The sequence below is a fragment of the Diceros bicornis genome, assembly GCF_020826845.1.
Source record: "Diceros bicornis minor isolate mBicDic1 chromosome 37 unlocalized genomic scaffold, mDicBic1.mat.cur SUPER_37_unloc_1, whole genome shotgun sequence".
Lineage (NCBI taxonomy): Eukaryota > Metazoa > Chordata > Mammalia > Perissodactyla > Rhinocerotidae > Diceros > Diceros bicornis.
In genome coordinates, this window is record NW_026690914.1 from 302585 (window position 1) to 330180 (window position 27596).

The 27596-nt window shown below is 42.5% G+C and overlaps 1 long non-coding RNA gene across 2 annotated transcripts; it reads left to right on the forward strand.

The window, feature by feature from the left end:
* Positions 1-7127: 7127 nt before the first annotated feature.
* On the forward strand, positions 7128-12145 carry LOC131402267 (uncharacterized). 2 transcript variants are annotated; one of them, XR_009218480.1, is made up of 4 exons: positions 7128-7170; positions 7910-8001; positions 10482-10517; positions 12037-12145. It is a non-coding gene; the product is annotated as an uncharacterized LOC131402267 (long non-coding RNA). The 2 variants fall into 2 exon arrangements; XR_009218481.1 differs by lacking the exon at positions 12037-12145 and adding an exon at positions 10882-11008.
* Positions 12146-27596: the final 15451 nt, after the last annotated feature.

Consider the following 27596-nt stretch of genomic DNA (forward strand, 5'->3'; position numbering starts at 1 on the left):
CTATGACTTGGTCATCTCTGTTTCCCTAGAATGTAGCATATTATCTGGCTCATGGAGGTTTTCCAATAACTGCTTGCTCATTGAATGAGTAAATCTAGGCCATAGCTTACAGGGGTATAGCTCAGAGAGACAGGGAGGACATTTGGTTTTCTGCTGAGAAAAAAGTGCTTTCATGAATATGCAAGATAAATACTGAGAAGGATAATAGCTTTGTTTATTTAATCATAAATAAGATGGGCAGTATTAACTGGGAAAGGTTCTCTGTAGAGCATTCTGTTATTTGATGCCTGGAGCAACAAAGGAAGATAATTGGCTAAACTTACCCAATGCCTTCTTTGGGGGCATGCAAATGAGAGAGAATGACTGAACCTGGACTGAGGACACTTTGCATCTCTCCCCAGACATGGATCAGTGTGTGAAGTGTCCAGATCATCAGTATGTCAACAGAGGGTGAGATTGCTGCCTCAAAAAAGCTGTGACCTTTCTGGCTTATGAGGACCCCTTGGGCATGGCCCTGGCCTGCACAGCTCTGTGCTTTTCTGTCCTCACAGCTGTGGTCCGGGGGGTCTTTGTGAAGCACCAAGACACTCCCATAGTCAAGGCCAATAATCGGACTCTCAGCTACATCCTGCTCATCTCCCTCACCCTCTGATTCCTCTGCTCATTACTCTTCATTGGTCGTCCCAAGACAGCCACCTGCATTCTTCAACAAATCACACTTGGAGTTGTATTTACTGTGGCTGTTTCCAGTGTCTTGGCCAAAACTATGACTGTGGCTGTAGCCTTCAAGGTCACTGCACCAGGGAGAAGGATGAGGCAGTGGTTGGTGGCAGAGGAACCTAACTTCATCATTCCCATCTGCTCCTTTATCCAGCTGAGTCTCTGTGGAATCTGGCTGGGAACCTCTCCTCCCTTCATTGACACAGATGCACACTCTGAACACCGCCACATCCTCATCGTGTGCAACAAGGGCTCGGTCACTGCTTTCTACTGTGTCCTGGGATACCTGGGCTCCTTGGCCCTGGGCAGCTTCACTGTGGCTTTCCTGGCCCGGAACCTGCCTGACACCTTTAATGAAGCCAAGTTCCTGACGTTCAGCATGCTGGTGTTCTGCAGTGTCTGGGTCACCTTCCTCCCCATCTACCACAGCACCAAGGGCAAGGTCATGGTGGCTGTGGATGTCCGCTCCATCTTGGTCTCCAGTGTGGGGCTATTAGGCTGCATCTTTACTCCAAAGTGCTACATTGTTTTCCTAAGGCCAGAGAGAAACACATCAAATGTGTTAACGAATAAAACACATTCAGCGAGAAAATAATCGAAATGTAAGTTATTTTCATAGGTCACAAGAACTTGCCTGCACTTGAAAAATAAACTACCACATTTTTGCAGATCCACTTTAAGTACCAACTAAACTTACCTTATATCTCCACTTAATTTTTTGCTTTACGTTTCTTTTGGCTTTGTACAATTTTCCTCGGGCATTCAAATGAACAAATACAAAAACATTCATACTAATTCTCCTCTAAAATTATGTGTGAAAGATTGCGAAAATGGCCACACATTAGTCTTCTCCCACTGTCTGTTTGGTCGTAGCATCCCACGTTGACTCTGGGTAGACTTGGCCTTGTAACTTGCTTTGGCTAATGGGACATTAGCAAATGACATAAACAAAGGCATGGAAAACACTTGCTCATTGTTGGTACTTGTCCTTCTCTGTCTGCCCTTGGGAAGCCTGAGGCCATCAATATGTGAATGAGTCTAGATAGACTGCACATCTCCATTACTCCAGGTGACTTCAAGTCAACAATCAGATATGTGAGTAAGGCCGTCCTAGACCAGCCAATCCCAGCTGAGCCACCAATAGGTCCAGATCAAAATAACTGCCCAGTTAGCCCACAGAATCTTGAGAAAAAATAAACTATTCTTATTTGAAGCCACCAAATTTTAGGTTGGTTTGTTATACAGCAGAAGCTAACTGATACATAATTCTACCATTTATATATGTCCTCTCATTATTTGTGTAATTATCACAGATTTCTATTTCTTTATCCAATATCATAGACTGGAATATGTTTCTCTAGATTAAGTCTCTGAAAGAAAATCAGAGACCATATCATGTTCCATCTTACTCTTTCTCCTTCCTCTTTTCAACCAAACATCTTTAAGCATATATATTAAGAATAGCTTCACTAATTTTAAGATTATGGATATTCTTCTATATTGTCATCCACTACTGTTATACGCAGGGGATTTTCACTTTTAATTTTAGCCCTTATAATCCATTTGGAATGATTTACTTGTGAATAATGTTAGTTGATGGTCCAATGTTTTATTTTACAAATGGATATCTTTTAGTCTATAAAACAAACACTACATCATTTTAAAAGTTGATTTGAAGCATATGGAATCTGAATAATGTTTGGAAAATTGATATCTTTGAAACACTGTTTTCAATCACAAGTATAGTATATCTCTCCATTTAATCAGAGCTTTTACACGCTTTGTATCTCTTTATAATCTTCTTCATATAACTAATGTGTAGTTCCAATTATTTTAACTACTCTTCTTAAATCATTCATTGCTCTTATGAATGGAATAATTATTTACATGTTTAAACTAATTCTTGCTCATGTAACAGTATTTTTGATGTTTCATATAGGAATCTAGCTTCCTTATACATTAGTGCACTTATTTACCAGTTCTAAACTTTATAAGTTATGTCCCACTAAAATAATAGATTTTCTCTTCTTCTCTAATATTATTTACCTCTTATTCTGTTGATTCTCATTTTTTCATGACTGTGCCACACTGAATCACAAGTGTTTGCCAGGAGCATTTTCCTCCTCTTAAGTGTAGTGTAAATATCAGATAAATTCCTTGTCAGGGCAGAGCAGACATCTAAGGGAGAAAAAGTAAAAACATGAAGGGGAATCATTTCTTCCTGGAAATCAACAGACTTGCTTCTCTTGGCTGTTTGGAGCTGGAGATCTTATGACAATGTGGCCAGCTGAGAATCAGAGGATCTTTCTCTAGTCCCAGGAATTAGTCTTGGTCAAATCTCTCAACCTCTTTAGACCTCAGTTTCTTCACCAGTAACATGAAGAGTTGGACGAGTCTTTTTGAGTTCTGAAATCCAGTGACAACAAGATACCCTTCACCCAGATGCACTTGACAAAGACCAGAGAGAATTTTCACTTGTCTTCTTCTGCATCAACATTATTATCCATATCACCCCTTAAAGACATATCAAATGTCTACTTTCGCATGACACTGATAAAACAGGTTCCATACCAAATCGCTGTTCATTGGGATAACAAATCTATAGTTAATTGTTTAGAGGTAAGTATAGAGATGGGCCCTGCTGGAAACAGCAATCAATGGGCCAAAAAGTCTTGCTTTATTTTACAACAAGGCTGTAGAAACACTCCCTAATACACCAGAATGCTTAAGTACTTAGAAAGTATGAAATAAATGGGAGCCTTGTATCCATGGTTACAAGCTAATAAGGATATGATTTTTAAAATTTTGTTAATGATGCCATTTGCCTGCTATGAGGCTGTTCTCTGGTGAGTAAACAGCAGATGTATTCAAGGCCACTTTCATTCCTTTAATAAATATTTACTCAGCGCCTACCACTTGCTGCACGATAGCAGTGATCTACCCTAAGAGCATTTATATTCTAGTAGGGTGACACAGACCATAAACAAAAAGAGAATCTTGAGGTGATCAATAAAGTTACATATACGTCAAACTTTTTTCATTCTGGACTATTATTCACCCTTTCCCTTCTTTGACTGTTTACCAGAAGTCTAATCATGGACTTGAAAACCCAGAAAGCGTGGGTCCCAACTTTCTTCTCGCAACACCCCTGTTTCAAAGACATAGTGTTTATCATCTGAGAGTATGTCTCTTTAAGAATAAGTTCCTATGAATCAGCATTATTTCATCACTTTCTTGAGAGGACCGATGATATTATGAAGGGAAAAAAATATCATATGGGATTTATACTTGAAATGATGTTTCCACTCTAATTGTGTTATTTAATGTGGTTTGATTTGGGGAAAGTCAGTTACTCCTTCAGAGACAGTGGTAATAATACCCTGAAAAGCATTCTATAGAGATTAAATGAAACAAAGTATGAGAAACTGCTTTGTAAATTGCAAAACAATCTATTTCAGCTTATTCTTTGTAATAATATTTTCATTTATCCAATCCTTTTTGACTCTAACAAACCTGCCTAGACTTTTGTCATTTATTCAACAATAATAATGGGTCAAAATGGTTGAATATTAGAAATTTCATATGGTTCAACTTAATTAATAGGCCATCACAATATTTAATTTGGTTATAATTACAGTTAAATTTTTCATGATGCCTTATCATGTGCCAGGCACTTTCTAGGCATCTGACATGTATTCACTCATTTAATCCTCACAACAATGCCATGGAGACAATACTATTAACCTCTATTGTATGGATGAGGAATATTAGAGGTTATATAATTGACCAAAGTCACACAGCTGGTACACAGGCAGTCCACCTCCAAAATCTCTTTTTGGGATCCATTAGAGGTTGTGGCACTTACATTGTAAAAGGATCACCTTGGTTCCTGGTTGGCGAATGGATCAGAGGGTACTAAGGAAGAAAGCACATGGCTACTGAAATGATCCAAGCAAGCAATTCTGAATACAGGATTTCCTTCCTTTTTAAGGCTGAATAATATTTCATTGTATAGATGCCCCAGATTTTCTTCATCCTTTCACCCACGGGTGCACAATTAGGTAGTTTCCATCTCTTGGTTATTGTGAATAATATTGCAGTACATTTTGTCAAATGATTTCCTGGCACTTAGTGAGTTTGAAAAAATTCTTCTTATACACATTAGTTACTGTAATGAACTACCTTTCTAAATGTCTAAAGTTTAAATATTTTTCATTCTACAGAAATACCTTGCCTAATCATGATTTGTGTTGTTATCAGTTCATGAATGATCTAAGATTTTTGTACAAAAATTTGTTATAATGGCTTTTTTGCATGTATTCAGGAACCTTGCATAATATGGGTATTGCCTGATTCTTGATTTTTAGTAGAGTTTTCTAGTAAGCCTTTGGGATAGGAACCATCTTCGTAGATGTGAGGCAGACAGCAGAAAAATAATAAAGTGATTGCTATATTTAATTATATCAAAAGAAAACTTTCGTTTTGCTAAATTGTTTTTACACAGCCTTTGCTTATTTGTAAGAGTGACACATATCATTTTATTAATGAAAAGAAAATTCAATAAACAATTTTAACATAAAACAATATCTATTGAGAACTTATATGAAAATTTTAGCAATATGCTGTCACCAATTTCCTCATCTGCAAAATGGAGATAGATAATACCATCTTCCTTATGGGTTGCTGTGAGAATACTCAAGAGTAATGTATGTAAAATGCTTATCAACATGTGGATTGGAAAGTGATGCCCCATTCATTTTTCCACCGGGATGATGACAGCTTTTTTAATGCTTGAAGTCTGTAGTTTTCAAAATACGTTCTACTCTTGTAACGTGAATCCTTTTTACAAATTCTTTGTAGAGTTTGATGATCCCTTTGGAATACAAATTCAGGCTCCCGTGTGTGTGCGTCTGTGTGTATGTATACGCACATCTCTCAAATAATACTCCAAGCCTTATAATGAAAAGCTACCTTCCCCACTCTTGACTCTGGTTCCAAAAACAACTTCTTTAATTTTCTGGTTGAAAATCTATATTTCTAAATTAGCTACTCATACAGCTTTTTCATTTTTCAGCTTTTGACTATTTATAGTTTCTTTCTTCTCTGAAAAAATCAGCACGAAGAGTTCTTACATATGTTAAAAACATAATTCCCCTTGCCCAATATAACTATTTAATGAATTAGGATAAATCAAAATTCAATGTCTACTGTTTTATGACATAAGTGTTTACTATTTTATAGCATATGAATCTTATCCAGAGATGTGTGACGTCAGATAGTATGAATACATTTTCTTTCTCACTTTTTCCTTTTACCTTTTAAATGGTAAAATTCTCTTGTTTCTTTGTTGTCTTCCTATGGATTCATCACTGGTTCATCTCCTTCCACCAGAAATTTAAATCTCTTCTCATTAACTTCTGATGCATGAGACAATTCATGGGCTTCAGGTTTTGCTTGGGGACATCCCTTTTGGGCTTGAACATATACACAGTCCCACATATACACAGTATGTCTGGAAGGATAGAGGAGGAAAGGATGTTTATCTCTGTGCAAAAGTACCGGGAGACAGTGGTAGAGTGAGAATATTTTATTGACTTTGCACCACTCTTTGAAGTTTTCCTATACGTGCACCTACAATGTAGGCCTCCCTCCCCCCAGATTTTTAAAATTAAAATAGCATTATATCCTTATCTACTGGCTTGGAACAGCAAGTTGTAGAGAAATGTGAATATATGATCCAATTTTTTAACGAATTTAAGAACAGGAAACACACAAAAAATTTAGAATTCTGAATATGGGCACATCATTCTATGAGGCTGTGTAAAGGTGGGGAAAGGAATGAAGAACAGCTGTTCAACATCCAGCTACCTGTACAGTCTAGGGGTCCACGGAAAGCCTCGCCTCCAGCCACGCCCCTGGAGCTGATTTCCTCCCCCTGTGAAGTCTGCCTGAATTATTCCAGCCACACCCCCGCCTCTTCCCGCCCCTGGAACTGGTCTCCGCCCACAACGTTTGGGCCTGCCTCCGCCCACAGCCTGGTACCGGCTCATTGCCCTGCCTGCACCCTTGTTCCCGCCCATAAAACTGCCTCCCCGGCCTGCTGTCACTCACAGCCTTGTCCCGCCCACAGCCCGCCCATAGAACTGGTTCCTGCACACAGCCCCGCCCCTAGATTTTGTCCCTGTCCCTGGTGCTGACCCAGCCCGCTTTCCAGCTTCTCACTCACTCTAGAAACTAGACACCTCCCGTGAGGCTGGGGTGCACGGCCTCGCCCCGCCCGCCGCCTCAACCCGCAGCCCCCAAACGTTCGTCCTCCCCGAACACCCACCCGAGACCGGAACCGGAAGCGCGGGCGGCGGCATGGATGGAGCGGGCGTTCTGTGCGGTGTGTTCTGTCTTCTCGGTGCGGACCGCATTCCCGTGGATGTTCACCCTCAGGGGGGGGGCTCGGTGAGCAGCGGGCGGTCCCGGCTCCAGTCGAGGTCCAGGGAGGGGCCTGGGCGGCGGGCAGCCCTGTCAGGGCCTGGCGTCCCTCCCTCCTCCCGGAGCCCCGTTTCCCCAGGGCTGTTCGCTAGGGCCCCCGAGGCTGCTGTTCCTCCTGGCTCCGGGCACCACCGTCCCCTCCTCCGAGTCCCCGTCACCGTCCTCCGTGTGATTTTGTCCCCAGGGGGCTTTAGCCGCTTCTGGAGGCAATGTTTGGGTTGTTACTAATGGGGGCGCTCCTGGCATCTAGAGGGAGAGGCAGGAATGCTGCTCAGCGTCCTCCACGGCCCAGGACGGCCTAACAGAGAATTATCTGGACCCAAATGTCAGTGGTGTCGAGGTTGGGAAACCTGCTCCAGGGCCTGAAAATCTCCCGAGCCCTGAATGAAGTGTGGAAATTGTTGACAAGTCAGCGAGTCCCTTACAGGGTCCCTAAATGACAAGCTTGTTTAAAGGGTCCAGAGTCACGAAAAATCTCTGTCCAGCCAAGTGAGTTGAGTGACTCAAGTGCACACAGCACGAAGCTGCTTTCTCCCATCTCGGGGAGCAGCAGGCGGCTGGATAGGAATCGGGAAAATCCAGCCACAGCCAACACTTACCGTTAAATCAGTAAATACAAAAAAAGAAAAGTGAATGGGGTTGGCCTTTCCATCCAACACTCTATAAAAGGCCTCAAAAGCTTGTTTGCACTTTTTTCCCCCCTCAGACACGAAAAGCATCCGTGGAGCTCAAGTTTGAGGTGAAACCAGGCTCAGAGTCCACCTGTCCTTGCTGATCCATGGATTTCTGTGTGACCAGGTGAGTACCCTGTGGACCTGGTACCAACAGGTTCCGGCAGCCTCCGCTGTGCAGAAGACCTGCTAGTGGGCTTTCCTGGGCTCGGGTTGTCACCACATGGAGTCACTGAGAGTGAAGGTATCTTGAGAAAAATTATTGATGTTTGATGGATGGAAAAATGGTAAGCTGTGTGTGGTTCTGTGTGGTAAATATTTCAGTAAGTACAGTTATATGCAAATAAAAACACATGAAACAAACCTAAATAACTGAAAATGTGTATTATAGTAGAAAATATAGATTTACTTGCATTGCATAATACTCAAAAGTCAGGATTTATATATAACTACAGAAATGTTTTGCGTGTGTATGTAGTATTAGAAGACATCCCATGAAATATTAGCAGGGATACTCAGCAACATTCCTTAGACCCATTCAATTTGATTTCTAAAGTCCTATAAATCCTCCACATAAATTTGAAATAAAGGAGCATTCAGGGAAAAAGATGATTGGAACTTCTTTGTATTAATAACAAATTTAAAATTGAATTTGCCAGTAACCAGATTCATTTTGAGCATTTTTTTCTTTATGACATTTCAAATCATTTGGAGGAGTACTAAGCAACACTGTAGATTGAAGGGAAGGGCGCTAGTCTCCAAAAAGACTGTCCTCTCCACCTTGCCTTCTAAAGGGAATTAACTTTGTTTCTTGAAACTTTTCTGAAATAACGGTCTGGTGATTCATGTTGCAGAGAATCTTGTTAAGTAATTTTGTATTTAGTTGTTGGCCTCTACTAATTGTGTGTGTATGTGTGTGTGCCTTTTTCATTCTAGCTTTCCTGTGATGTTCTTGAGGGCAATGTGTGCTTGTCATGCAATAGATAGTCTCTGAGTGTATAATTAATGGTGACCAACCATCCTCGTTTATTCAGGACAGTGGGGTTTTCCAAGACACAGGACGTTTAGTGTTCAAACCAGGACAGTCCTAGACAAACCGGGATGGTTCCTCATCTCATGAGCCAGGCCCTGGGCCACATGCATGGGGACCTGGAGAACCAGAGAGACCTTGTCCCACCTCCATGGAATTTATATTGTATTTGGGAATTTGGATTTTGAAAAGTTAATGATGAGAGTGATGCGGGAGTTTGGCACAAGGGGAATCAACCTGAGGGGGCAGAGAAGCCCTATTGAGAAGGGCTGATATTTAGCTTGAGAGCTGGAGTTGGGACTGGATTTAGCTGGTTGGAGGGTTAGACTGGAGTGAGGGTGTGGGAGTGTGTTCAAGAAAACGTTTCAGGCAGAGGGACCCGCATGAGGACACCCCTGAAGCAGAGAGCCTGGTGTGTCCATGAACTGAGAAGAAGGATGGCTGAGCCGAGTCAACACAGGGGTAGGGGTGTGAGCCACACCGGCGAGGGGGGACAGGCAGGACCAGATCAAGGGTGACTGGGACTCTGTTCTAAGACCAGTGGGAACCCTCTGGAGAGATGCGAGTAGAAGGATGATGTGATTATCGTTTGGTCTAAGCATGTGGGTTAAAATGGACTTCATGGTTAAGAATGAAGACTTAATAGGCAAGATGGGAGGTGCTGGCAATAAGATTAGGAATAAGATGATTGTTCCCTAGGCCTGGGTGATGGCTGTGGAGTAGGAAAGAAGTAGAAAGAAAAGACCTTGGAGTGTAGAACCGAGAGAACATAACGGTACTTTCTTGCCTGCATGTGTCAGATGGCACAGGGCACTGACTGTTCTCGCTGTTGTCCGTGCAGACCTGCAGGCGCCCCCTCACCCAGGTCTGTGTGTTCACCCCTCTTTGCAACTCATAGGCCCCTCCTCCACATCCTAAAAGAAGTCAGGCCTTACTTGTGCGGGGGTTGTCTCACACGGGAGACACCTAGGAGAGCCCCTCCAGGCATCAGAGCAGCCCCTTCAGCATCTCCATTACCCTCCTCCCTTCCCCTCTCTCCCTTTCCACACCCAGAACGACCCTGCTCAGTATTCCACATCCCCATGATCTTCCTCCCCCAGGCTTGAGAAGGGTGGGGCAGCCACTGGGGTGGACATCATGTGCACCGTCCACTCTGACCCCAGCATGTCCCGGGCTGGACAGAGAGTGACTCTACTGGGAGCTGAGCCATGAGACTCAGCGCGTCACCCACCTGGGCTCCTTCACCCTGGACTGGGACAGCCTCTACGTCAGTGGTGAGGAGCTGTGCTACAGCCACACTGTCTCTCCCAGTCGGAGTTCTGTGTTCCCTCCGTTGCTCTAAAGTGAGCTATGATCCATCTCTCTATCCTCCTGGTCTGGGTTCAGTCTTCTCATCACTGTGTGATCACTGGGTCCAGCCACCTTCCATCTCATTGCCTTCCCCCTGAACACCCCTCCACTCGTCCCCGCTGCTTTCCTCTCTGCTTTTCCCACAAAGGTCCCTACATCCTTCCTCTCCCTTAATTCTTTATGTTCACCCCAACTCTTGCTCAGCTCCTCTCGCCTTCTCTCCACAGGTTACACCTATGGAGCCGTGGCCCCGACTACCAACAGTGAGTATTCCTGGCCCTGATCTCCTGGGTCCCATCTGCATTTGGAGTTTGGGAGCACTTGTTCTCCTTCACCTGCTGTCCTTGGTGAGGGAAGGACCTGGAAGGGCCCTAATTCATCCCTTCTCTCCCTCCCGGGTTCTGGTGGAGAGTCCCAGCCCAGTGTGAGAAAGCCTTAGACACAGACATGTTCTCCACCACATTCTGACCCCAAGTGGTTTTCACTTTAATTCTGCTAAAGCGCCGCCCTTGGTCCTCCTTTTCCAGGTATCCCATCCATCTGCCCATTTTTCTGCCTATCTGTCTCTCCTCCGAGTTCAGTCACTCTTGTTCACCTATCTCTCTCTCGGGCTTCTCTCATCCACAGGCTTGCTCATCCCTCTACTCACACAGTCACCCGTCCCCTCACTCTCATTTATGCTTCACCTGTGAATGGTGGTCCTGAGACAGCCAGTGCTGGAGCCCGTGTGAGCCTCGGGGCTCCTCCCACTCTGTCCCTCCCTGATGACAGCCCTCTCCACAGCTCCCGAGCTGGCCACCACGTCCCTGCATACTTGATCATCACCTGTGCCACCAGAAGCCACCACAGGTATCTGGGGGCCCCTTTTCCTTCCCAAGAGAAGCTCTCTGGCCCCACTCCCTATGATCCAGGAGTGATCCAGGAGCTGGGAAACCAGGGTGTGAAATTCTGGTTTTAGGGCAATCATGCTGATCACAAAGATTATACCAACGATTCAGTCTAAGGCCAGCCCTCAGAGAGCCCCTAGTCTTGTGAAATTAACACACCATTATAATACAATGTGGAATATTTCGGGGAGAGGCACCTGGCATAATTTGGAGGGGAGGAGCTTGCTAGAGAAAGTTTCACCAGAATGAAGTCTTTAAGAATATGTAGGAGGGACCCTGGCAAATAGAGGATGAAGGGTTTTCCTGGCACAGAGGATTCCATGAGCAAAGGCTCCGGCCCAAAACAACATGCCGTATGGGGAGAATTAAAACGAATTTGGGTTGCATGAAACATAATGTTTAACCCGCAGTAGATGGATAAAATGAGACTGAAAGGTCAGCAGGAGCCAGATTGAGTAGAGCCTTGAGTGCCAGGTCAAGAGGGCTGAACTAAACACTGAAGGCCATAGGGAGCCATGGGTGGTACTAGAGCAGTGGTGGCCCTAGTGAAGTATTCATTTCAGAAAGATTCTTCTAGTAGTCCATGTAGAACATCCTTTAGACAGAGCATCCAGTGAGCCTGCTGGGGTGTTGGTCCGGGTGAAGGAAGTTAAGACCTGAGCTAGGACAGGAATGGAGAGAGGGAGTGTATGTGAGGACCAGTGTGCAAGGTGAATGGGTGTTACTGGGAGGGAGGAGGAGCTGAGCAGATATGCTGGTTCTGACTTGGGTGACCACACGGGTGGGTGATGGTGCCACTGGGACAGAAGACGACAGATTACAATGAGTGCAGGACTCTGGTCTGGTCTCAGGCCAGCTTTTAGAGATGGCCATCACTCTCCCTCTCGTCTTGCAGCTTTGGGGCACAACCTGAAGACCCTCACAGTCAACGTCACCATCTCCACCCTCTGGTATTCATCAGACATGAGCAACGGCTAGGCCACGTTCAACTTCACTGAGAGGGTCCTGCAAAGCCTGGTGAGACCCTGGTCCCAGCAGCTCCTGGTGGGTTAAATCCCACCCAGCCCCTCCTCCAACCCCTGTCCTTCCTGCTCCTCCTCCTCCTCCTTCCTCCCCAGCTGGATCATTGTTCAAGAAGAGCAGCCTGGGTCCCTTCTACTCAAGTTGCTGACTGGTCTCCCTCAAGTGAGACCCTCCCCTGAGCATTTGCCCCTAATGACCACTTTTGTGACCACCCCTCTCTGTCTCCACACTGTCCTCCCATTTCCTCCTTCCTGTTCTGGCCCCCAACCCCAGAGGTTTCAGGACCTCTCTCTAGAGTCCCCACATCCCTCTCTCCCCAGGCCTGAGAAGGATGGGGCAGCCACCTGTGTGGACGCTGTCTGCACCCACCACCCTGACCCCGTGGACCACCATGCCTCTGTGCTGGGAGCTGAGTGTCTCCACCTGTCTGCTCTTCCTCTCGGTGGCTCCAGGCTCTGCAGCCCAGAGTTTATCCATCAAGAGAGAGCACCAGCTACATTTCCGCATCATCAGCTGGAACCTCAGCAACTCGGAGCTCACATCCTCGGAGTACACCGCCCTGCTGAGAGACACCCAGGACCAGGTGGGGTCTCCCTCTCCCGTCTCTCCTTGCCCTGAGGGCACCGTCATTCCTCCATCTGACTTACATCTGTTATGTGATTGTTTCAACCCTTCACTTTCCCTGCATGTCTGGGTTCTCTCAGTGTCCAGAGGTGATGTCCTAGCTGCCTTCCCCATTTCTCACAGGGGTAAACTGAAGCTCAGAAAGGGGAGTATTGTGCCTAAGGTCACACAGTGAGCTAGGGGCAGAGCCAGGATTTGAAGTCAGGTCTCCCTTGCCCCAAGGTCTGTGATCTTTCACTGGCTCCAGTGGCCCCCTGTGTCCCCAGGAGACCTTCATCTCACCCACTCTCCCTCGTGTTTGTTCTAGGTCACCAAGCTCTACAGAGGCAGCCAGCTTTGAGACATATTCCACTCCTGCCTGGTCACCTACTTGATGTAGGTTGACTAGATTGGAAGCATTGGCTGAGATGGTGGCTGATGACTCTGAGCTCCCGTGACACATCATTGATCTGGAAGTCACTTACATCGTGTCCATTCTGCCCCACATCCTTGTCAGCTAATCCTAACATCTCCTTCCATAGGTTTTCGGGGGATGAGAAAAGCATTAACACTTGGTGCCACCAACCTCCAGCATCCTGCTCCTCCTCCTCTTCTGGAGACTTTCAACAAATATCAGCAGTCTAACTGTGCTCTCCAATAGTGGAGCCGCTAACCACATGGGGCAATTTAAATTTTTTATACACCTATTGTGATACGGTTCACATATTGTGTGTGGGGAGGAGTGTATTTTTTAGGTTTTTCTATATACAATATCTTCTCATCAGCAAAACAAATAATTTTACCTCTTCCCTTCCAATCTGGGTTTCTTTTATTGCTTTTTCTTGCCTAATTGCCCTCATTAGAACCTCTAGTACCTGTGATTAACATACGAGATAAGGGAAGACATCACTGTCTTGTCCCTGGTCTTAGGGGGAAATTTTCAGTCTTTCACCATTGAATATGGTGTTAGCCGTGGGTTTTTCATCGATGCTGTCTGTAGGTTGGGAAAGTTTTTTTCTATTCCTAATTTGTTGAGTGTTTACTTTTTTTGACATGATGGGCATTGTATTTTGTCAAATTCCTTTCTGTATATGTGGTTGAGATTGCGTGGTATTGGCCCTTATTCTATTAATATGGTGTATTACATAATCAAGTTTTCAGATATTAAGCCAAGCCTTCAACTAGAGGTGAGAGATTAAGATGTTCTCAAGTCTTTCTTGGGCGTGCCACAGCCCTGAGCCCTTGTGGCCTTCTAGATGCCCGCAAATACACTGGAGCTTTTCAAAGACCCCTGTGGACATCTCATTCTCCCAATTTTTCTTCTAAGATTTTGGCTCACCTCTTGCCTGCCTCAGCTGGTATCACTCCCTCAGGCAACTACAATAGAAAACAATTATCCCTGATTGCTTTTAGCAAGTGCCCTGGGGACGGACTTTCCTCCCTGGGCAAGCTCTGAGTCAAGTAACGACAAGCCCTGAACATGGGGCTTTTTCAGGGAGATGCCAGGCAGGTCAGCTAGTGACAGTTCGGTGTGGATGGGTCTTTTCAGAGCTCCAAACCCATTATGGCTGCTGGGCTGCTGGATGTCTCAGCCACTATAGTTCTGAGAATGACTGTTTTCAAAGTTATGGAGGATATTGTGAGAGCAGGATGGGACAGTGCAAGTTATAGTGCCACAAGTTGGCTCCCTTTATCAAGATTCCACCATGTTTCTTCACTAAACCCTCCTCAGATTCTTACAAACCATTGATTAATTTCTAGACTTCTGAAAAGTTGATTTTGACCATTTTTACCAGTGTTCTCATTGTTTTTATGCATTTGCAGAAGTCCTTACTCCAAAGTTTCAAAAATGTTCTCCCTGTAGTTATTTATTTATAAATTAATTACTTTAAATGAAATTATGTGAGAAATTCAGTTCCTCACTCACATACACTAGCCACATTTTAAGTGCTTGATAACAACATGGGGCTAATAATGAGTGTATATGGTAGTGCAGACAAATGTTTACATTATTGCAGAAAGTTCTCTTGGACAGGACCCTGAAGCAGGGAATCTAGAATCAGGGTAGAATTCTAGACACCCTTATTCATCCCTTGTGCCCTTCGAGGTCTGACACCCACAGTAACCACACTGGAGCAGACTCCCTGTGTACCTTGCCACCTTGACACAGAGACTGGACAGAGTTGCCATCTATGAGGAATTCCTGCGCCTGACCCAGAATGGACCCAACTGCAGAACTTGACCCTGGACAGGAAGCGTATCCTTGGGGATGATAAGGCTCCCTGGTCATTGGGAAGGAAAGTGAGGCCTTTCCAGGGACTCTGGATGCCTGGGGCTTAGAGAGCATTGAACTTTCTCAGGCTGGCAGGAGGTGGCGTAGTCCCCTAGTCTTTACCCACCATTGAGAGAGAAAAGGAAACCAGTGTAATATAGGAGGCCCTCACCTTCTCCTAGACAGCTCTGTGACCTAAAGCTAGTCACCTCCCCTCTCTGGACTTTTGTTTCCTTATCTCTGCACTGACAGCAACTGGATCAGATGGTCAGTGAGGGCCTCCAGCTGTGTGTGAAGCAGACTTACAGGTTTGGGTGTGGATGTAGTTTCTGATCCACAGGCTATAGTTTGCCAAGTCCCGCTCTAGATGATCACCAATGCGCTAGAACTTTCTGCAGTGGTGGAATGTTCTATATCTGTGCTCTCCAGTGCACAGCCGCATGTGGCTGTTGAGTACTCGAAGGATGGTATTGTGACTGGTCTTTATTGTTACTGATTTTTAATGTTACTGAGGTACTAGAATTTTTATTTTATTTAACTAAAATTAATTTTAATTCAAAAAGAGACTTGTTGCTGCTCCATATCAGACAGCACACCTCTAAGAGGTTGTCTAGGTAGAGGTACAAGTAGGGGGACCATCACCCCTCCCCCCTGCCCACTGGGTGCTGTGTGTCCTACCCTCCTGGAGTTTATGTTGTAGCTGGGAATAACAAGAATAGAGAATTGAAGCTTATCAATTATTTGATGTGAACAAACTCATACTTGCAGGTGGAAATCAGAGAAGACTTCCCGCAGGAAATTACATTGTAGGTTAATCCTAGAAAATGAATATGAAGCAAATAGATAAAGGAGAAGGGGATGATGTGTTTCTAGGCACGGAAGAACACTTTTGAGTTGGATTTTACAAATTTAGAGAGATCCCATAGGCTTGCCAACTGTGATGACCCATTCTGCCCCCGGCTGTCATAAGAAAGTCTAGCCCAAATTCAGTCCTCTGTGCCCAGAGGTAGGAATTTGTTTTAGTTTATTACACTTTTGTTCTATGATAATGGTCTTGTATTTGTAGCAAAGTATGCTCACTTTTTAGAGATGGAAACTATAATGGGGTGAAACATCATGATGTCTACTTGACTTTAATATTTCATTGAAAACATGGGATGAATCAAGGGTGGCAAATGTTAATAATTTATACATTGATGCAATATTGTTTTAATTAGATGGAATATACATTGTTAAATCTAGATGATGGATGTTTATGAGACTGTTCCCTTTATTTTTCTGTGTCTAAAAAGTTTTATTAAAAAGAGTGAAACACACTCACATGCACTCTCCATTTCATTCACTTCCAGAATATTCTCCCAACAGAGATGATGCCTTGACTGAGAAGCCTGGCAAACCTGCAGGAAGCCCCAGCCCATGGTAGGGGGCGAGTATCTTCATGCTGTGCCTCATCGAAGAGAACCATGCGCACAGGGTCTTGGATGATGAGGAAAGTTGGCCAACCCTTGTCAAGGAGGGTTGAGGCACAGTGGGGTCACCAGGAGCCCTGGGGTGATGACAGGATGTGGCTTACCCCACCACATGTCTCCCCAGACCTCCCCTTCTGGGCCCTCATCCTCATCTGCTTGGCGGGACTCCTGGTGCTCATCACAGGCCTGATCTGCTGTGTCTTGGTAAGACATGACGTGTTGCTTGTCTTCTTACTATTGGGTTGTAAGAGCTCTTTATATATTATAAATACACGTCCTTTTCTAGGGATATGTTTTGCAGATGTTTTCTCCCAGTCTGTGCCTGGCTTGCCTTCTCCTTCACCACATGAGTCATTGGGGAAATGTAAGTGACAGTCATCATGAGATTCCACCACACTTAAGAGTGGCTAAAATTAAAAAGACTGACTATAGCAAGTGTTGTTGAAGATGTCAAGTCACTGAAACTCTCATCGAGTGCTGGTGAAAAATAGCTTGGATGCGTCTTTAAAAATTACATACGTCTACCCAGCCATTCCTCTCCTAGGAATCCATCCAAGGGAAATAAACACATATGTCTATACACAGACTTGTACACACATGTTGATAACAACCTATTTATAGTAGATAAAAATGGAAAACAACCCAAATGTCCATCTACTGGTGAACGGATACACAAAGTGTGGTATATCCCCACAGTGGGATACTATGCAACCATAAAGAAGAATGAATTATTTTTTTTTCTATTTTAATTATTCTATTGAAATTATAAAGGGTTTTAACATTGTGTAATTTCGGGTGTTCATTATTATTTGTGAATTTCTGTATAGACTGCATCGTGCTTGCCAGCGGTAGTCTAACTTTTATCCATCACCATGCATATGTGCCCCTTTAACTCTTTCACTCAACACCCAGCACCCTTCCCCTCTGGTAACCACTAATCTGTTCTCTTTATCCCTGGATATGTTTATCTTCTACATATGAGTGAAATAATGCTATTTGTCTTTGTCTGGCTTATTTCGTTTATCATCATACCCTCAAGGTCCATCCAGGTTGTTGCAAACAGGACGATCTTGTCTTTTTTTTTCTGGCTGAGTAGTATTCCATTGTATATAATACATACCACATCTTCTTTATCTGTTCGTCTGTAGCAGGGCACTTGGATTGCTTCCATGTCTTGGCTATTGTGAATAATGCCGCAGTGAACACAGGGGTGCATAAATCTCTTTGAATTGTTGATTTCAGTTTCTTTGGATAAATATCCAGTAGTGGGATAGCTGGAAGGTATGATATTTCTATTTTTAATTTTTTGAGAAATCTCCATACTGTTTTCCCTGGTGGCTGCACCAGTTTGCATTCCCACCAGCAGTGTGTGAGGGTGCCCTTTTCTCCTTATCCTCTCCAACATTTGTTATTTTTTGTCTTGGAAGTTATAGCCATTCTGACAGGCGTAAGGTGATCTCTCATTGTAGTTTTGATTTGAATATTCCTAATAGTTAGTGATGTTATACATCTTTTCATGTGTCTGTTGGCCTTCTGTATATCTTCTTTTGAAAAATGTCTGTTCATATCCTCTGCCCATTTTTAGATTGGATTATCTGTTTTTTTGTTGTTGGGTTGTATGAGTTGTTTACATATTTTGGAGATTAACCCCTTGTCAGATATATGATTTGCAAATATTTTCTCCCAGTTGGTGGGTTGTCTTTTCGTTTTGTGTGTGTGTGTGTGTGAGGAAGATCAGCCCTGAGCTAACATCTGTGCTAATCCTTCTCTTTTTTTCTGAGGAAGACCGGCTCTGAGCTAACATCTATTGCCAATCCTCCTCCTTTTTTTTCCCCCCAAAGTCCCAGTTTATAGTTGTATGTCATAGTTGCACATCCTTCTAGTTGCTGTATGTGGGACATGGCCTCAGCATGGCTGGACAAGCGGTACGTCTGTGCGCGTCCGGGATCCGAACCTGGGCCGCAAGTAGATGTTCGCGTGCACTTAACCACTAAGCCACAGGGCCGGCCCTGTCTTTTAGTTTTTTTCATCGTTTCCTTTGCCTTGCAGAAGCCTTTTAGTCTCATGTAGTCCCATTTGTATATTTTTTCTTTTCTTTCCCTTGCCTGAGTAGACATCGTATTGGAAAAGATGCTGCTAAGACCGATGTCAAAGACTGTACTGTGTATATTTTCTTCTAGGAGTTTTATGGTTTCAAGTGTTAGAGTCAAGTCTTTTATCCATTTTGAGTTAATTTTTGTGTATGGTGGAAGATAATTATCTATTTTCATTCTTTTGCATGTGGCTGTCCAGTTTTCCCAACAGCATTTATTGAAGAGACGTTCCTTTCTCCATTGTATGATCTTGGCTCCTTTGTCAGAGATTAACTGACCACAGATGTGTGGTTTTCTTTCTGGGCTTTCAGTTCTGTTCCATTGATCTATGAGTCTGCTTTTGTGCCAGCACCATGCCATTTTGATTAGTATAGCTGTGTAATATATTTTCAAGTTAGGATTGTGATGCCTCCTGCTTTGTTCTTTCTTCTCAGGAATGCTTTGCCTGTTCAAGGTCTTTTGTTATTCCATATACATTTTAGGATTCTGTGTTCTATTTCTATGAAGAATGTCATTGGGATGCTGATTGGGATTGCACTGAATCTGTAGATTACTTTAGGTAATATGGACATTTTAACTGTGTTTATTTTTCCAATCCATGTGCATGGAATATCTTCCCATTACTTCAGGTCATCACTGATTTCTTTCAATAATGTCTTATAGTTTTCATTGTATAGGTCTTTAACCTCTTTGGTTAAATTTATCCCTAGACACCTTTTTCTTTTTGTTGCAATTGTAAATGGGATTGTATTCTTGAGTTCTCTTTCTGTTAGTTGTTAGTTCATTATTAGAGTATGGAAATGCAACTGATTTTTGTAAGTTGATTTTGTACGCTGCAACTTTGCTGTAGTTGTTGATTATTTCTAATAGTTTTCTGATGGATTGTTTAGGGTTTTCTATATTTACAATCATGTCATCTGCAAACAGCAAGAATTTCATTTCTTCCTTTCCAATTTGGATTCCTTTTATTTCTTTTTCCAGCCTAATTTCTCTGGCCAAAACCTCCAGTACTATGTTGAATGGGAGTGGCGAGAGTGGGCACCTTTGTCTTCTTCCTGTTCTCAGAGGAATGGCTTTAAGTTTTTCACCATTAAGTATGATGTCGGCTGTGGGTTTGTGATATAGGGCCTTTATTGTGTTGAGGTACGTTCCTTCTATACCCATTTTATTGAGAGTTTTTATCATAAATGGATGTTGGATCTTGTCAAATCCTTTCTCTGCATCTGTGGAGAGGATCATGTGATTTTTATTCCTCATTTTGTTAATGTGGTGTATCACATTGATTCATTTGTGGATGTTGAAACATCCCTGCATCCCTGGTATAAATTCCACTTGATCATGGTATATTATCCTTTTAATATATTTCTGTGTTCAATTTGCTGATATTTAGTTGAGAATTTTTGCATCTGTGTTCATCAGCGATATTGGCCTGTAATATTCCTTCTTTGTGCTATCCTTGCCTGCTTTTGCTGTCATGGTGATGTTGGCCTCATAGAATGAATTAGGAAGTGTTCCATCTTCTTCAACTGTTTGGAATAGTTTGAGAAACATAGGTATTAAATTTTGTTTGAATATTTGGTAGAATTCTCCAGAGAAGACATCTGGTCCTGGACTTTTGTTATTTGGGAGGTTTTTGATAACCATTTCGTTCTCTTTACATGTGATTTGTCTGTTCATTTTCTCTATTTCTTCTTGATTCAGTTTTGGGAGGTTGTGTGAATCTAAGAATTTATCTATTTCTTTTAGGTTATCCAATTTGGTGGCATATAAGTTGTTCAGTGTATTCTCTTATTGTCCTTTGGATTTCTATGGTATCTGTTGTAATTTCTCCTCTTTCATTTCTAATTTTATGTCTTTGAGCCTTGTCTCTTTTTTTCTTAGTGAGTCTGGCTAAGGGTCTGTCAATTTTGTTTCAGTCTTCTCAAAGAACCAGCTCTTTGTTTCATTGATCCTTTCTACTGTTTTTTTAGTCTCTATTTCATTTATTTCTGCTCTAATTTTTATTATTTCCCTCATTCTGCTGACTTTGGGCTTCATTTGTTCTTCATTTTCTGGTTCTATTAGGTGTAGTTTAAGGTTACTTATTTGGTATTTTTCTTGTTTGTTGAGGCGTGCTTGTATTGCTATGAATTTCCTTCTTAGAACTGCTTTTGCTGCATCCCATAAGAGTTGTTTTGTTGTCATTTCATTTTCATTTGTCTCCAGGTATTTTTTTATTTCTCCTTTGATTTGTTCATTGATCCAATGGTTCTTCAGTCGTGTGTTCTTTAGTCTCCACATATTTGTGACTCCCCCATCTTTTTTCTTGTAGTTGATTTCAAGTGTCATAGCATTGTGGTCAGAAAAGAAGCTTGATATGATTTCAATCTTAAATTTATTCAGGCTTGCCTTGTTTCACAACATATGGTCTATCTTTGAGAATGTTCCATGTGCACTTAAGAAGAATGTGTATTCTACTGTTTTGGGAGGGTATGCTCTATGTATATCGATTAAGTTCATCTGATCATATGTTTCATTTAATTCCACTATTGACTTGTTGCCTTCCTCTGCACGATCTATCCCTGGATGTAAGTGGGGTGTTCAGGTCCCCTGCTATTATTGCGTTGATGTTAATTTCTCCCTTTGGGTCTATTAAGGGTTGCTTTATATTCTTTTGTGCTGCTGTGTTAGGTGCATATATTTTTATAAGTGTTATGTCCTCTTGGTGGAAAGTCCTCTTTATCATTATATACTGCCCCTCTTTGTCTCTCATAGTCTTTTTTATCTAGAAGTCTGCTTTGTCTGATATAAGTATGGCAACACCTACTTTCTTTTATTTGCCATTTGATTGGAGTATTTTCTCCCATCTCTTCATTCTGAGCCTGTTTGCTTTTAGAGCTGAGATGTGTTTCCTGGAGGCAGAGTATTGTTGGGTCTTGTTTTCTAATCCACCCCACCACTCTGTGTCTGTTGATTGGAGAATTCAATCGATTTAGATTTAGAGTGATTATCGATACTTGAGGGCTTAATCCCACCTAATCTATATTTTCATTGTTTCTCTTCCTTTGTGTTTCTGACTACCATTTCACTTTGGGGGTTTTCATGGAGGTTTTCTCTTTTTTTATGATCTATGGCTCTGCTCTGATTTTTTGTTTGCTGGTTACTGTGAGGTTTGTATGAAGATCTCATAGATGAGATAGTCCATCTTCTGATAGCCACTTATCTCCATTAGCCTAAGCAGGTTCCATCCCTTTCCTCTTCTCCTTCTGAGTTATTGTTGTCACAAGTTATTCATTTTTGTTTTGTGCGTTTGTGACTAAGTTGAAGTGTTTATAGTTACTTTTGATGCTTTCCTTCTCTTCTTCTTTTAAGTTATAATTAATTATTTGCTACCCTGTTGTGAAACAGAGCTGTAGCTTTCTGATTTTGTCTGTCTATTTATCTCTTTGCTCAAAGCTTTGTAGACATTTGCCTTCTTTTTATTTCGGGTATGAGGACGTTCTTGATCATTGCTTGTATGGGAGATCTAGTGGCGTTGAACTCCCTCAGACTTTGTTTATCTGGAAAAACTTTTATTTCTCCATTGTATCATAAGGATCGTTTCACTGGATAGAGTATTCTTGGCTGAAAGTTTTTGTCTTTCAGTATTTTTAATATATCATTCCATTCTTTCCTTGCCTGTAAATTTTCTGCCAAGAAATATGCTGAAAGCCTGATAGGTGTTCCTTTGTAGGTTATTTTCTTCTGTCTTGCTTCCCTTAATATTTTTTCTTTGTCATTGGCTTTTGCCAATTTTACTATTATATGCCTTGGAGAAGGTCTTTTAGCGTTGATGTTATTAGTTATTCTGTTGGCTTCATGTATTTGTAAGTCCGGTTCTTCCTCAGGTTTGGGAAGTTCTCAGCTATTATTTCTTTGAACAAGTTCTCTGCTCCTTTCTGCCTCTCTTATCCCTTTGGAATACGTATAATTCTTATGTTGCTTTTATAGTTGAGTCGTATATTTCTACAAGAATTCCTTCCTTTTTTAAAAATCAGAGTTCTCTCTCCTCATCCGCTGGAAGAATTTCTATATTTCTATCCTCTAAATCACTAATTCTTTCATCCATGATATCAGCTCTATTTTTTAAGGAGTCTAGATTCTTTTTTATCTTTTTAATTATGTTCTTCATATCCAGATTTTCAGCTTGTTTTTTTTAATAGCTTCAGTCTCTTTGATGAAGTATTCCTTCTCCTCATTAATTTTATTCCTGAGTTCATCAAACTATCTGAACATTCTTGTAACTTTGTGAGTTTCTTTATGACAGTTATTTTGAACTGTGTCATTTAGATTGTAAATTTCTATGACTTCAAGTTTCGTTTCTGGAAATTTGTCATTTCCTTCTGCCCTGAATTGTTACTGTAGTTTCTTATGTTGTTTGATGAACTAATCTTTTGCCTGTGTATTTGTGGTAGTATCAGGTCGTAGATTCCACCTGCTACTGCTGTGGGGGAAGCATGAGCTGTGTTTCTGATCCCACCCCATATGCTGGAAGTTGTGTGCGTACAGTGGGTGTTTCCACTCGCTGGGAAAGCATTCCCACTGGGCTCAGAGCTGCCACCACATGAAGGCACGTACACAGTTGTGAGACCGCAGCATTACTATGGGTATTTGTGCCACCTGGGAAAGCATTTACATGTGCGTGTATATCTGCTGCTGCCTTTCCTTATGCTCATGCCAGCCTCTGTGCTTGGTGGCTGGGGCTTCTTCATGGGTTCTGAGCATTGGCCAATCATTGGGACTGCAGTGGCACAGTGTGCTTTCCAACCATCCAGGAAAGCATTCATGTGAGGGTCCAGGGCTCCCGCCAACCCCTCCCAGAGTTGCACCAAGGCACATTCCTACTTTTGGGGATGCAGCATTACTATTGGCTCTCACACCAACCTGGGAAGTGCTCGGGTGTGTGCACAGTGCTGCCAGGGAAGGGTTGGGGATAGGAATGAATTCATAGTACATGCAATGACAAGCATAAATGTCAAAATAATTATGCTGAGTGAAAGAAGCCAGTAAAAAATGAGTACATAGTATATGATCCCATTTATAAACATTTTAGGAAAATCTATAGGGATATATACCAGATCACTCATTGCCTGGGAATGAGAATGTGTTTGCAAATGGCAGGGAAGGAGGAATTAAAATGAGCATGAGGAAATTTGGGGTAGATATCGTTCCTTTTCTTGATTGTGGTGATGGTTCAATAAGTTATAATCAAAATGTATCAAATTGTTCACTTTGAATGTATGCAGTTTTCTGTATGTCGTTAATACCTCAATTAAGCTAGAACATGTGGGGGAAAGAGAGGGAGAGAGAGCCGAACGAGGGAAAAGGGAAGGAATAGAAGGACTGAGGGTGAAAATTAAGTGGAAAAAAGGAAGAGGGAGACACAGGAGGCATCGGGTCTCTGTGGCTTTGGCATCTCCTTCCCCTGGAGTCTCCCATACTGGGCAGCTGACTGGACCATTCTGATGTGCTCTCCTCACCTCACAAGTCACTGTCTGCCAGCAGAAGAAGGAGGGCGACTATGAGGTCCCAGTGACGATGCCTGGGCTATTACCTGCCTCATGGCGACCTACAGAAGCTGTGATAACTAGATATGACTAGATCTGAGGTCCTTTTTTCCCAGCTGGTGTCCAGAGGAGCTTGACTGGAATAGAACGAAACCACATTGGACTGACACAGGCTCCGAGCCTTTCTAGACTTGGCCCCTGACTGGCTCACAGGGGACTAAGCTGAAAGGTTTCACCTTCCTTAAGTCCTGAAAGTGACTGCAACTTCTGTCCTGTGGTGTCACACCAGTTCATCCCTCAGGGACACCAGAATTGGTGAAACCAGCACAGACGTTGCCATCATGTAAAATCGAATCCCCACTTCAGTGCAAGGTTTCCCTTCTTAGGAAAATTTGGAACATCCCTCCCCTTCACTCTGTGCAGCCATCACACCCCTCTCGGTTCCTCCATATTCCTCACCCACTGAAGGCCTGGCAGTCTCAGGTTCCCCTTTTCTGCTTCATTCTCTGAAGCTCAGATTCACCAGGACTTCCAGATCAATCTCCCTCAATGGCTCCTCTCCCCACTCATGGGTCCTCCATGACGGGAAACAGACCAAGATGGGAGGAGTGGGTGAGACATGACTCTGCAGTCACCTTGGGCCTTGGGAGCTGAAATGACTAGGTGTCTGGGAAGTCTGAATCCCAGAGAAACACCAAGGCTCTGGGAAGAGAGTATCTGCTCTGGATGTAAAAGTGAATAATACTCGGTGGGAGAAATCTGAGGGAAAAGAAAGAGCCTTTTTCCATCTTTCTCTGTACAGAGTCCAACTAGCCTCACAGCAGAGGCTCCCCAACAAGCAACCCAGAGCATTCCAGGCATGAGGCAGGCTGCGTTGTTCTGCAGTGGGTCTGTGGGAACAGATTACATTATCTGTACACACTGTGCAGATGACCACAGCTGAAGATACCCAAGGGCTGAGAATTAAAGTCACAGTCATGGCACTCTCTCAGACTTTTTGTGTGTGAGCTTCACATTCTCAATCTGAAGCAGTGATTCTCCGAGAATGCACACTATGAAGATTCTAATGATTAATAATATTAATGTATTATTATTATACATTGCATACATTATACATTATATACTGTACATTATAATTATAAATTAATGTATAATTATTATTATACATTAATATATTATTATATATTAATTATTATAATATCATTATAATGATTGATAATAGTTATCGTTATTGACCAATTTCTTCTAAGCAACATGACTGGAAAGCTCTGCATGTATTATCTCAGTTACAGTCACAATTTTAGAGATTTATTCCCATTTTAAGATAAAGATGTGGAGGCTCAGAAATATTAAATAACTTGACAAAGAAGGAAAAAAATTACTACAAAGCTAAATTAAACACCTATTCAAACTATGTGTCAAAGAAAGAAAGACGTTTTCTGACTTACAAACAGACTCAAAGTTGACCTCTCACAGGCCTGCAGTGAAAGAACCTGTAAAGAATGTACATCAGGAAGAAGAAATGTGAACCCAGGAAAACATAACAGGAGTCATGAGGAAAGGAAAAAACCGTCTGTCTAATTTAGTATTAGTTTTAAAACAAGACATTAAAAACACATTCGAATGAAAATTCCAGATGATCACCACATGGAAGAATAGAGGAGAGAAGATTTAGCTAAAAGATAACTCATTTTTTAGGGAAGATATAAATACTAAGATACTCTATTATTGTTTAACACATTGCTCTCAGAAACTGATAAATCTGTGGGACAAAAGTAAGTAATGATAAAGAGGATTTGAAGAGTGCAACATACTCAATCAGGCAAATAGACAATCCCAACACACTGGCTTATTGTGAGACTTGTGATGCTGAAAACAGTCGTTCTCCTGACAGCATCATACCACAATGGCATATCAATTTTCATGAATCAAATTTCCAACACATATAAATCTAAAAAAAGGGACAATCCAATATTTCATTATATGCAACTGTGATTCAACATGCAACAAATACCAGAAAAATAGAGACCCAGAAGTAGGTGTCTTTTTTGAGAAGACAGATATAACAGCTCTTCAGTGATATATTATGTTGGAATCTATTGCAATATTACACAAAAAAGACAATCCATTTGGACTAGGTATGTTTTCTCTGTGACTGTGAGGGCAAAACTCTAAGGAATCCCCTGATTGTGATAACTCTTGGTCTTAAAATACAAATAGATAACACTCACTAAAGGAAAATGAGAGAACAAAATGAGAAGGAAAGATCTCCTTTCTCTCCTCACCTGAAACCCAATCTCTCACCTCCGAAGGATCACTGTCTGTATCTTCTCTGTCATGCAAAGGAATCAAAGAAAAGAAAATTATTGGTATATATTAAAGTTTCAAGAGCTCAAAGCAAGAAGACATCAGGACCCTTGCAGAGGCATTAAAGTAGTATGAGCTCCATGTCATCTGCGCCGTCTTCTGTTTTCTTCATCGTGTTTGTCGGGATGTCCTTCTTGGCCCCTCACTCTCCCTGCCTGGCTAGCGAGTCTCTCTGCATCAGTGCTACCGCGAGTCTGTCTCTTGCCGTCTTCACTTTCCCTTCCTGTTTCCTGATATCTTCCTCAGTCACCAGAAGACATTTGCAAAGGAGCTGTGGGATGTACAGACCAGCTCCTGGGATCATCTCTGCCGAATCTGAAGACCAGGCAGGGGTGGGCATGGGACTGGAGTTCAGAACACCTGCGAGCTCACCTGACAGGGATACACCTGTGCTACTAGGTGCAAGGTTGGGCAGGGCTTTGGCAAGGTCCAAAGCACTTAACAGTTCTCCTGTACTCTGCAGGCCTGGAGACCTTGCAGTCTCTTCTGCCAGCAGAGTTGGGGCTGCTCCAAGGTTTCCTCCCTTTGCTGGCATCTGACCTCATTGCCAAGATAGAATGTGATTCTAGTAACTGGCCTCTTGAATATGTAACTGGACATCCTCAAAGGGATGGAGATGCTCAAACCAGGCTTTGGTTTAGATTGCTTTCCACAATCATTTCACTTCCTCTGTGATGATTGGACCATCATACTTCTTTTCCTCTTACCCTATAAAAATAAATTGTGAAAGTGGATCAGAGTTGTAAATGAAGCCTGCCTTCCCAGGACAATTATGTCAGATGCCTTGTACTTCTACTCTCCTTCTCTCACTATGGGGATTAATCTGACCTGTGTCCTGGGACATCATCAAAGAGATTTGGGTCAAGAAAAAAAACCACGAGGTCAAAACTCAGGACTATGGCAGGTCATTTCTTCCCCCCCATGTTGTTAGACACTTATGTGTATGACTTTATTCTCTTTTTGTCCTTGTCACTCTCAACAACAAAATCCTTGGAGCTCCCTGTCAGGACACATGGTCCCCAGTCTTTTTCTAAATCCCAAATCGTACCATTCTTCTATACTATATGACTATTCATTTGATTAACCCATTGACCAGTTGGTGT